Genomic DNA, 12,963 nt, shown 5'->3' on the forward strand with positions numbered 1-12,963 from the left:
ATATTGACCTTGATCGTGATAAATATGAATGAGAAATGAATTACCGTTATGAAAATATGATCATGAGTAAATTTTCAGAAAATTTCACAAAATGGCGCCTAGATGACGTCATCAGTCAAGGTCAAGGTTGAAAACTTTGCTGTGCCTTGTTCATATGCCTATACATATGTGTGCCAAATTTTAAGATATTTGATTGAGCCATTTTCAAATTATCTTGCTCACAAAAAAGTGGGTCGAAATAAGAAAAATAAATAATAAAGAAATAATAAAGGCAATTTTAACAAAATTATAAGGTGGTCTGTATTAGATACAGCCCACCTAATAATAAAGAAATAATAAAGGCAATTTTAACAAAATTATAAGGTGGTCTGTATTAGATACAGCCACCTAATAATAAAGAAATAATAAAGGCAATTTTAACAAAATTATAAGGTGGTCTGTATTAGATACAGCCCACCTAATAATAAAGAAATAATAAAGGCAATTTTAACAAAATTATAAGGTGGTCTGTATTAGATACAGCCCACCTAAAAAATTGTTTTCGACTAATCATAATTATACTATTTTTTCTTCCGATCAGATATTGGAACTATAATGCAAGCGCGAAGCGATACTGAAAATATAGCTCTTGAAATCAAAGGTGTCTCATTTTCTATAATAAAAGTACAAGGAATCATGACTCTGGGGTGGAAACTGTTTTGGACATTGAATGGCAAGGTTATCAACTCCCTGAACATAAAACATATAGTTCCATGAAAGCATGGTAGAGATACCACGCCCCGCCCCCCCCCCCAACTCCGGGTCGGAATGACCCCATGCGTGTTACCAAAATGTCCGGTAAAGGGGTACTTTTCGTGCGACAAAGTCCGGCCCGAGAATTGTAAAAAAAAAAAAAGGGGTGTATTAACTTTTCACCCGGAGATTTCTTTTAGAAGGGGGTGTTTTTTCGTTTTTTCTCTGTCTCTTTGGACTCCTGAGAAATTATTCCGAATTTAGGGGGTACTTTGAGCATTTTTCATGATTTAGGGGGTCTCCAAGGCAGGAAAAGCCCACAAAAAGCCCGCGAAAGGGGGGTTCGGAAATGTTGGCACTCCCAATAGGGGGTGCTTTCAAAAAGAGGGAACGAGCATAAATTATGCGTACCCTAAATAACACTGAGTGGGGGGGGGGGGGGGGGGGGTACCACGCTAATCATGATGATTGACGATGTGCACAGTTTCTTTTGATCCAGCAGCAGAAAGCATATAGTTCATTTATTTTCACATCTCTTAAAAATACGATGCATGCAGAAATAAACAATAATTTTAGGAATAACATTGGACAGAACATAGAAATGTCATACGAAAAAAAGATGAGTATACGTCACAAATCAAACGTTAATATAAAACACGAAACATTACACCAATATAGAAGAAGGGGAACAAAATAATATAGGGAAAAAATTATGGAAGAAAAAAAAAATCTCATGAGACACTTTAGTAGAGTACCCTTTAAAAGACGCGTAAAATGTTAAGAGAAAGTAATATCTGGCTTAGACAATGGTAGAAAATAAATAGCTGCTTCCACTTGGTTTCGGAATATTACCAGAATAAGTCATTTTTTTAAATATAATTTTGGTCAAGGGGATTTAAATATTAATACAAAGTCATGTTCTTACACACAAATATACAATAAACACACGCACCTGCTCATCAATGAAAAAAGGCTCAATATTTTGATTTGGGGGTAATATCAAGTGTCATACGCAGGTATGATTTGAGAAGTGAATATCCGCAATATTTACATGGGCATTTTGCTTTATGTCCCTACTTCTGAAGAAAATTATTGCACTCTACACATAATTTAAAGTTCCACAATAAATGGATATCATTTTTTTTATTTAGAGCTATCAAAAACAATATGAAATGTGAAGAATCATTTTGTGAACTATCCCTCTTTCTATTGACTGTTTGAAAGAAATTATCAAGACTTGTCCTCTGACTCCTCTATTCCCATATAAATTATTGTTATCATATACAAAAATGGAGAAAAAAAGTGAAAAGTATCATCTTGAGAAATTCCGAAGTCAAACAAACCATATCATATTTCTCTAGAAGATACTTCGGACATAATGCATAGAATAAGCATAAACCTGGAAAAATTCAATTCAACTTCAATAATTTTCAAGCAAGAATTGGTGTTGCCCCATGCATTAAGAAACATGCGATGAAACTGGTCCAGGCGAGGGCCATGTAACCATGGTAACACAAAACGTTACAATTGATTGTATTTCCCCATACCCAGCATATTTCCTTCTATCAATAGTAACTTACAATTTATTTTCATGTTACAGATAGAAACAATACATGGTCAGACGCAGGCGCGTACGCAGGGGGGGGGGGGGGGGGGGGGGGCGGGTTGGGGTTAACCCCCCCCCCTAACTTGACTTTTTTTTATGTGTATGTTTTGTGTATGATTTTTTGGAGAAAAAAAAACCCTTTTGATTTTATTTTTTTTGTAATAAAAAAAAAAGGAAACAAAAATTATGCCAATGGCTGAGCTAAAAAAAAGGTGACCTTACCGCCCCCCCCCCCACGGATAAAAATGTCAAATGTTCAAATTTCGAGACCAAAAAATAAAAAAGGTTCCCCCCCCCCCCCCCTCCGCTTATTCAGCGGCTGGCTGAGTCGTTGCGATTTTTTGGGGACAAAAAAAAGAAAAAAGAAAGGGTCCTCTTAACCCCCCCCCCCCCCAATCCCCCTCCCGCTTATTCAGCGGCTGGCTGAGTCGTCGCGAAATTTCTGGCCTGATTTTAAACCCCCCCCCCCCTTGAAAAAATTCTGCGTACGCCACTGGTCAGACGTTTAATGGCAGCAAGAGTGGGCATAGATTTACGATAGAGGTTTACAATAGATTGCAATTCGAATTTCATGTTACATACCGATGTCACATTAGGAACAAAATACCGAAATCTCCTTTCTCTCGAGTCTTGACCAGAGATTTTCGGCGAACGTTTTTTTAGAATGAACGTCTATACTTTTAACTGCGACGCGGCGGTAGTGGTTTTTGAAGGAGGTTGGGGGCTCAGGTCCCCTCGAAAACCTCGGATTATAGATTAATTCAAGCGAGGCAAGTTATGAATGCAAAAACTCGCAAGTCCCCAAGGCCACAAACCCCCCCCCCATTATTCCTATAGAACCGCGCCTACGACATGGAGCTCATTTTTATTGGTTCGTGTAATATTTTTTATTTTTATTTAATGTCTCCTTCATTCCTCGAAAGATCTCCTGGTTAGATTTCATTTATCAGGTAAAGATGGTGGTGCCTTTTGATGAGAAGCCATTTGAGTAGCTTGACAGAACTGTAGGCCTAGTTCCTGACATCGTTACTCTTATTTGAAGCTCTTTCTGTGCCTGGTCCTTCTACGATCACCACTGGTTATGTATTAGGTGGTTTAGCAGATGCTCCCTTGGACTTCCAAAGATGAAGTTTGTTGGCGAACGACATCATGAAATTCCCTAACGAAAGTTGTATGTGGAAAATTGAACATGCAGGTCATTACATCTCAGATTAATTTGAATAGTGCCATAATATTTAAAATTTTTCGTATTTTGACAGCAAATTGTAGCATTTCTACATGAGGCTTCAATCCTCATGAATTTTTTCAATGAGCCTAACAAGTCATCGTCATAACCTAATAGAATCTTTGAAGGTAATGTTTTGCATTATCCTTCTTTAGACGTTCTCCAAATCAATGATCGCTTCTGAGGAGATCAAATAAAATGATTTACATGAGTATCGAAATTCCAAATATCATAATAGAAAAACATATATCATTGTAAACTTCTGACCAAACATGAGTATCCCATTAACGAAAAGTTAATAGTCTGACATGAAAGGAGAAAGTGTACCTCCTGGAAGCTCAGCAGGTTTATTTCTATCCTGCTGAGCTGAGAGTTCTTCACTGTTGAATGAACTCGACATCGGTGAGGATGTTGATGCACCTTCTTCAGTAGACTCTCCTTCTAACTCAGTCGTGGCTTCATCCTGCAAGAGCCAACACAGATACAAGCCAACACTAGATGATGAGAAGTGTATTTTGTTCTAATATCATTCTGTCTAACGCTCAAGCTCCCTTTAGAAGCCATGTTACTAGTATGATGTTTCATATCGCTTGATCGCTTTGCTCCCTATATTTGTTCCTTCCTGTATATATCACGAAGATCTTTTTTGTTGCAGCGCCCTTCGTCTTAGGGCAAAGGTATATACATTAATGATCATTAATTGCAAATAGAAGAAAACGTTTTTTTTCTTCTTCTTTTATCACAAGAAATTAATTTCATGTAGTATAGTACCAGACGGTCAGGAAGTGAACTTACCTCAAGAAACATCGACATTGATGGTCGACGACTTCTCTCTCCTCTTGCTCTGACTTGAATTCCTTTGATCAGAAGTAAAATGGAGAAAAAATAAAGTTGGTAAGTTTTGGTTGTAGGAAGAAATTCCTTGAATGCTCGTGCACTTTGGCACCTGCAACCGTGCTAAAGCCGGGGGTAATAAAAAAAATGGTTGCAGGGCCCTCAGAGAGAACGGCATTAATACTGGTGAGGCTACCCTGGGTAAACAAGCCATATATCATCATAATGTCTCGGAGTGTAGCCTTATGCGATAAAAAATACATAAGAATAGTAACATATTTCAATATAATTGTGTCTGACTATCCCTAAATGATCAATAGGGTGTGTCATATCGATCATTTAAAAAAATACTCTCAAAATATTGGACGAGAGACCTTTTCAGAAAAATGATACTTCTATAGCACCACATCGATGGGGACACGTGCGTAACTATTATATGCCAACATAAAAATGACGAAAAGGTGACGAACATGTAGGTCTACTCTTGACTGTTGATAAACACCAGTTACACCGCTGTCGTACTGATGGGGGGGGGGGGTGGGCAATTGAAACGTGGTTTATTTCTAATTCGATACCAGTGATTTATAAATGTAGCTGTAATGACATGATTTTCCATGTTTTTTTTTTCTGCCCCCCAAAAAGTTTTTGTTCATTACGCCATTGATAAACACAATAATTGTCAACTGTAATTAGCTAATTCATATGATATTCTACAAACCTGGGGCATTAGCGAGGAAGTTGCTGAGCTCTGGAACATCAGTGACACTCACGTGATCGTCATCCTCACCGTACGCCTGCTCCTCTGGGGCGGCTACCTGATCCAAATCTGGTAGGGCCGCAGTCCCGGGTCGTGCTTGAGCATCCTTGTTTTGGTCATCCTGAACGATTCGTAACGAATGAGATGGGTGGCAAGGAGGAGGATGAAAAGCATGATTGTTACAACAATATTAAGGGGCATGAACGGGAATTTCGAGATATTTGCTGTTTTGTCATTTTACTTCTTGGTAATCAAAAGCCCTTATTTAACATGATAACATGATAACATGATATCATAAATTGCAGTGTATTATCATCACAAAGTAAAGTACTCACATGTTTTTTTTTTATAATTCGTATATATAGAGAACAGAACCTCATCAAGCACATCCCTCAAATAATAATAATAATATTCTGCGTTTATATAATATAGCGCCTAATACGACGATGTCGCTCTATAAAGCGCTTTACAGATTTATTACCCCGTCATCGGATTCAAACTCACCCGCACAAAATAATGTGCACATTCTCTACTCCTTTGGGAGTATTCCAGCCAGGTGCCATTTTATAGACGCTCATAATGCTGAGCAAACTATAATGTTCGAAACCTACGCATCACAGCACAGAAAACGGTGAAATCACGATTTTTTTAGGATCCTATAAATAGAGGATAGAAAACTTCGAACAAAAAAAAAATCCAATTAAGGAAGAAGAAAGAGACAACATTCAGGAAAGAAAATAATTTTATTAGAATGTTAATCAAATTGTTGTCATCATACTTCAATATTTTTACCTGTTTTTTAGTGTCGTCTACCTGACGAAGTATTAGTTTCTCCAGAAATTTCTTTCGCTGTTGTCTGCTGGTCAGCATACCAAAATCACCTTGAATCTTCTGCAATCTAGAATGCAGAAACAAGGGATTAATATTTTGCATTTGCAATGTATCAATTTTTTTCGCAAAATGAAATAATAAAAAAGATGAAATAGAAAAGTTAGTTTAAACACTAAAGTTATTAATATACTTCATTAATTTGAATTTATTGTAAGTTCATGATTGTACACCTTCCTTCCCCGTCTGTTCGACCTCATTGCAGACATGCCTCAATATCTTGTCTAAATGTTCCCAAACCCTATGCGCTCTATCCGTGATAATGCCTACCGCAAGAGGACTGGTTCTTCCAATCCTATTAATTTTGGCTGTTGCTGTTTGTTCTTGTGGATATGAGTTTACAGCCTATAATTATACTGTGGACTATAATTTCTTGTAAAACTCGCTTATTTCAACTTAATATTTTGTTTTTATTCGGGTAGTTTTTGTTCTAATGTAACTTCTTTTTTTAATTAACAACAACCGTTGTGAGAAGAAGAAGCTGCGGAGATAATGTGGAATCATACCTTCGCCTCATAGTTCTTGCTAAAATCACTGGCTCATGTTTATCAAGATCGGCAAAGACATCCATATCGTATTTGCTGTATCTGTCGGCTGGAAAGTTCAATAAAATCACATAACATAGTAATGCTCTTATTATATACTTTCTAAATATTTCCAAGTTCATTATTTTTTCTGACCATTGTGTGAAACACAGATAGTTAAGTTTAAGATTTAACACTAAGACATAATTATAACCCATGCTGTAATCCCAACTTAACACCAAGTCGTAACCCTATCTTGATCTTCACGTATTCTGGAGGGAATGTTCCCGGAGCTGTCGAAACCTCCTTCTAGCACGAGTCTTGAGACTAATTAACAAACTGACTCTCATTTCCCTTTCATATTTTGCAAGGCTTACCCAGCATTTCTCTGACTGCAGGTGAACCGATCTGTACCTCCTTAGTAAATGAAATGAGGTCTGGATGTTCCATTGGAACTGGCGCCATGGTGACACTATACATAGGGAAGTAAATCATAGACTGATTGTTATTTTTGTAACAAAAATGGTGTAAAAATGGTGTAAAATGTTAAAATGTCATGAAAGGATTATTTGTTTATGTCTCTCTTTCTCTTTCTCCATGTTCTTCTATCTAACTCCCACTTTCTCTCTTTTCAATGTCAAGCACTCTATGCTTTCTATGGCAGCTTCTATAATCAGTCTACTAACTTAACATCTTCATAAGATACCACGAGACAACTTCTTAGAAAGAATACGAAATGTCAATATTGCTCTACCAGTACCCTTATACAGGGGCGGATCCAGCCGGCGGCAAGGGGGGGGGGGGGGGGGATTAAGAGCACTCTTTTTTTTGCCCAATTCGCGGATGCCTCTTGGATCCGCGCCTGCCCGTATACCTTTCTGATTGCTTCCTGCTAGGTGGTGGCTCTGACCGGTAAAGGTACGAGTGACTCACGATGTCTTTAATCTTCTTTTGTCGATTTTGTAGCTGATGTGAATGGCCATAACCGAAAATACCGTATGCAAAGGAGATCTCAAAGTCCAGCAGGGCGATGGTCTATAATGGAAAAAACAAACAGCGGTGATCCCATCCAAATTATAAACAGGACGGGGGGGGGGGGTGGGGTGATGTTATGCTACCTCTATCCCTTCCCATATCTCTCTCTTCCCTCTTTTTCACTATTCACCTTATACGATTCGACAGAAGAGAGCTCGTACCTGCATGTATATAGGCCTACGCCAGTGACTGCAATGTATTATCATTATTATCCAATGCAGCTATACATGATTATTTCGGTCTTCAGAAATATATAGTAATAGCCAGGCGCGTACGCAGGGGGGGGGGGGGGGGGGGGGGGGTGTTTGGGGGGTTAACCCCCCCCTTTGGTATTTTTATATGTATAAACCCGCCTAAAAAAAAAAAAAATAAATAAAAATTATTCCCATGGCTGACCTAAAAAAGGCGACCTTACCCCCCCCCCCCCCACCCCCCCCCCCCCCCCCCCCAACGGAGCAAAATGTCAAATTTTCAAATTTTGAGACCAAAAAAAAAAAAAAAAAAAATTGTCCTCTTACACCCCCCCCCCCCCATCCCCGCGACTGGCTGAGTCGATGCGAAATTTTCGGCCCGATTTAAAAATGTTACCCCCCCCCCACCCCCTTGAAAAAATCCTGCGTACGCGCCTGGTAATAGCTCCAATGTTGACACAAAAAGTGATGAAAATACTCTTAATTTCATGGAGATAATTATTGAATGGTTCAGACCAGGGACGGCGATTTCTTCTCGTGACGGGGGGGGGGGGGTGAAATCGAGGGACAAGGGAGCATAGTGTAAACTTTGCTTACGTGATACCAACGCAATTCAGATTTTCTACAATACAGTCTTGCTTGTACGCTGTGAAGAATATTATGCGAGGGAGCGTAGCAAACCGAGCGAGAAGATTTTTTCATTTTTATTAGACTAAACGGTGTACTCTTGGGCGCCTAAAAATGTGTCGCACTTTTCAAATTTTCCGGGGATAGGGGGGGGGGGGACGGGGGACGGGGGACGTGTCCCCTCCCGTCCCCGGTATCGCAGCCCTGGCTCAGACAGAGAGGAGTTTCATTATTAACAAAGAACTTACATTTTGTCGAAATTGAAGTTCGTAAGTGCCTGCCAAGTAGAGGTTCTGAAAGTTAAAAACACAGGAACAGATCGTAATGTCCCGACTGCTTTATCCTAAAAAAAAAAATTAAAATTAACGTTGAACAAAGTATGGACAAATCATTACTCGAATTAGCAATTGCAGTCGCGTATATACCGGTGTATGAGTATATTTATTAACACGTGCTATTTTGGTTGAAACATGGTTTATTTTGCAATTGAATTGTAAAAGGAAGTCTTATTGGCGTTGCAGCAGATAATGTATTGGAAAAAGATGGGGGAAAAACCCCTAGTATGGACAAATCATTAAAGTATGGACATATCATTACTCGAATTAGCAATTGCAGTCGCGTACCGGTGTATGAGTATATTTATTAACACGTGCTATTTTGGTTGAAAACATGATTTATTTTGCAATTGAATTGTAAAAGGAAGTCTTATTGGCGTTGCAGCAGATAATGTATTGGAAAAAGATGGGGAAAAAACCCCTATTTATTACTGCAATTAATATTCACTATTCAATCCAAGCGCGGAATGTTTGGAAAAATATCTTCTTTACCATACCGTTAACAAGGAATCGGACAAAATTTCGAATAGACCTACGAAAGCTATAAGAGCTCTTGAGAGGTTAAGAAATGAAACGTTGAACATACCTTTATCATATCGTAGAGATGAATTTCTTTATGACCAATCATACGGTGGACGTGTGCTGTTTCAACCATCACCAAATCAATGCGAATATCATTGGAGGGGTCATTTCTGCTTTGAGACACCTGTTTATAACAATATTATGAGGAAAATGTAAGAAACAAATGCACTTGAACCTGTTTCATATTGTGAAGATAAGGGCATATTTTTCTTCTTTTGCGCAATAAAGGGATTCATGCTGCTGTACTAGTATTCAAGAAAGATATATAATGGCAGTAATCACTTTATCGATTGAGGCCAAAAAAAAAAGAATATAATTATTAGTGTAAATATTTATGGTAATTCTGTACTGGTTTGGGGGAAAAGTAGAAAAAAATGAAGCAAAAACCTATGAGCAAAATAAATGGAGAAGAAGATTTAGAAAGACAGAACGTATTGAGTATAGATAGAGAGAATGAAAGAGAGAAAAGGAAAGAAAGAATGAGAGATAGATAGATAGAGAGAGAGAGAGAGAGGGGGGGGGGGGGGCTAGCAAACGTTTTAAAGTAGATGTAGCTGGCGGACCACTCCGCAGACAAATTCGATATTCAACCGACGATCACCTCATTATTATTAGGGCAGGGAGGCGATGATGTGTATCCTTTCTTGGACTCATTTACGATACAAAAAAGACGTGTCCAAATTTTGATACTTCATGGAAAGTGAATATTAGGGCAAAAGGAGTGAGGGCCATTGCTGTTCCCTTACACCCATGGCAGTGGAAGAGTACCATAGAACAACTGAACAAAAGTTAGCCAATAACGACTTACCATGAGAGAGAAATGTTTGATTTCGTGAACCAAAAAATCCTTGGATCCCGGTGTCCAATGGAAGTTCTTGGTGCATTTTATATTGGCTCCGACGCGTATACGCAGGTAGAGCTCAGGTTCGGCTACAGCTACATCTGTGGCAGGTTGTCAATAAAAACTTTCCAATTCTATATAATCGCATTATTTTTTAACCATTTACAGATATTTGCAGACCATGAGACCATACTTATCCCATAAGAGGTTAAAAATTATTCACAGCCTAAACCCCAATAATACTTCAAATCCCTGTGCAACGGAACTGAATAAAATGAAACACAAGAACACGACATGTAAAAGAATATTTTTGTTTGTGTCCGTTTTGTTTTATTTTTGTTTTTTGTTTGTCTTTTGCACCTAAGACACCATGGGGAGGAGAAAAGTAATTTATAAGCCTATCAACAAGCGTACGGACATCGTTAAAATATAGGGTATGGCGGAAGTGTGTGGTAGCCCCTGGTTTCAACGTAGCAAAGTCATCTTTAATGATAGGAATTTTTTCCGGCTAGTTTTAATGAGACGAAAGGTTATAGACTACCTCGATGTCACGATTCGAACAAAATCAAATTTTTGAATAAAAAGATATGGAAGGATACGATTTCATCAAGGTTTTTATCTTCTTGCAATGCACACTGAGGACTCCACTCTGCAATAAAAAAAAAAAGATAAAAAAAGAAAGAAACAAATAAAAAGAGAAACAAAGAGAGAAAGCACAAGGTTTTGGATAAATTTTCTCCTTTTTTAGTGTCCAGACAGAATAATTCTCAAAAAAATAATCAAACACATTTCCTTCTTTCCAAATTTAAAGAATTTCGTTAAAATGTATGCTGATAATAATCTGAATACCAAATGACATACGTGTATGATCGAATCTCTTTGCAAATATACATGAAGTGTAACAGTATACGGTAAGAGTGCCCAGGCGCGTACGCAGGGAGGGGGGGGGGGGGGGGGGGGAGGGGGGAGGGGGTGTTTGGGGGGGGGGGTTTAAACACCCCCCTTTGGTATTTTTTATGTGTATAACCCCCCCCCCCCCCCCCCCCCCCCCCCCTAAAAAAAAAAACCAAAACCCCCTTTGGTTTTAATTTTTTTTTTTTTTTTTTAATAATAATAACAAAAAAAAAAAAAAAATAAATAAATAAATATTACCATGACTGACCTAAAAAAGGTGACCTTACCCCCCCCCCAACGGAGAAAAATGTCAAATTTCAAATTCGAGACCCAAAAAAAAAAAGTGTTCTCTTACCCCCCCCCCCCCCCCCCCCCCCCCCCCCCCCCCCCCCCCCCCCCCCCCCCACCGCTTATTCAGCGGCTGGCTGAGTCGTTGCGAAATTTTCGGCCCGATTTAAAAATGTTAACCCCCCCCCCCTTGAAAAAATCCTGCGTACGCGCCTGAGAGTGCCCATGTCCGCGCATCAAACTTTGTCTGTGCATAATACCAAAAAACTGCTCGATTCTGATAAAACGGATCAAACAACCAACACAAAATATCTGACTTTAATATAGCGAAACGATATCATTAAAAAAGAAGAGTAAAAAATGCTGAGAAATTTGTAATATTAGTATACTTTCATGCACAAGTCTATCATCTTTCACGTTGAAAATCCCGAACTGCGTATTCAAAGCAAATGAGTTGGCAGGCATGGGAACCTTTGTTTTTACAATCTGTCAAAATTAAACCGAGTGGCCAACGTGTGCTGTTCCCTTAGCCCAACGTCGCCAACATGGCGTTGGGCTAACTTCTTTTAGGCCGACGGGCTATGGCTTGTTCGACAACGACAAATTGACGTTTAGCCAACGTTGGCCCAACGTCGGATAGCCAACCAATATCCACCGTTTATGAGTGAAAATGGCGACAATTGCCCAACGTTTAGCCAACGTTGACTCGCCGACTGCGACCGTGCCTACCATGGCCGACGTATTACCCCACCCCTAAAATTACCCCCTATGACAATTACCCCCCCCCCCTCCCACGAAAATTACCCCCTGTTCATTAGAGGGGAAGTCCACCCTGAAAATAATTTGGTGTTAATAAATGCAGAATTTTGTCGGGTGGTAATTGTCCTCGGGGGGGGGGGGCGTAATTTTCAAGGAGTAATTATCCTCACGGGGTGGCTGTCCTCGAGGGGGGGGGGGGGGTAATTGCCCTAGAACCTTCTTTGATGTATAGTTATTGGTTAAATCCAAATCGGGCCCAATCGAGCCCCCGAGCCCACCGTTCTGCAGACATTAAGGCTTCTATATAAGTATATTTTTTTGCCTGATTGTAATTTGGGATTGTGAATTTAAGACAGAAGCAATTAAGAAGAAGAATAAAAACATTGCACCACCAGCGAAATAATGACTCATCACCAAATGGGTGAGAAAACGAACACACCAAAAACAACTTACTGGAGGAGCTGTCACATAATGAGAACTGTTAGCGTTGAAACCATCTTCGTCAGTTTCCTCCTCTTCTGAATATGTTGATTCTGATGACATTTTTCCTTCTTTTGTTCAGTTACATACACACAGTAAAAGCCACAGGTATGTTTAGGCTATATTGGCAGCGCAAGTTTTAGTGTTAATAATCCACATGTGACTTTTTCTAGCCATCGGAATTTTTTTTATGTATGCGCATGGACAACGCACAAAGCGCAATATACGCGAGCAAAGTAAGTCTTGAGGGGGGCGGTATTCTGAAAATTGTTGAAGTGACTTATCTTTTCTTCTATCTTCCGGACATAATAGAGCGTTTTCTTGTTGTAAGTTGGTATTCTGAAAATTATCATAGATCTCTATTG

General features: G+C 39.1%; 1 long non-coding RNA gene across 1 annotated transcript; it reads right to left on the reverse strand.

The window, feature by feature from the left end:
• Window positions 1-7,388: 7,388 nt before the first annotated feature.
• On the reverse strand, window positions 7,389-8,743 carry LOC115919305. Its single transcript, XR_004061790.1, has 2 exons — window positions 8,668-8,743; window positions 7,389-7,601 (listed from the first exon to the last, which is right to left on the reverse strand). It is a non-coding gene; the product is annotated as an uncharacterized LOC115919305 (long non-coding RNA).
• Between the last annotated feature and the right edge of the window lie 4,220 nt (window positions 8,744-12,963).

The sequence above is a fragment of the Strongylocentrotus purpuratus genome, unplaced genomic scaffold (assembly GCF_000002235.5).
Source record: "Strongylocentrotus purpuratus isolate Spur 01 unplaced genomic scaffold, Spur_5.0 spur5_scaffold_6, whole genome shotgun sequence".
Classification (NCBI taxonomy): domain Eukaryota; kingdom Metazoa; phylum Echinodermata; class Echinoidea; order Camarodonta; family Strongylocentrotidae; genus Strongylocentrotus; species Strongylocentrotus purpuratus.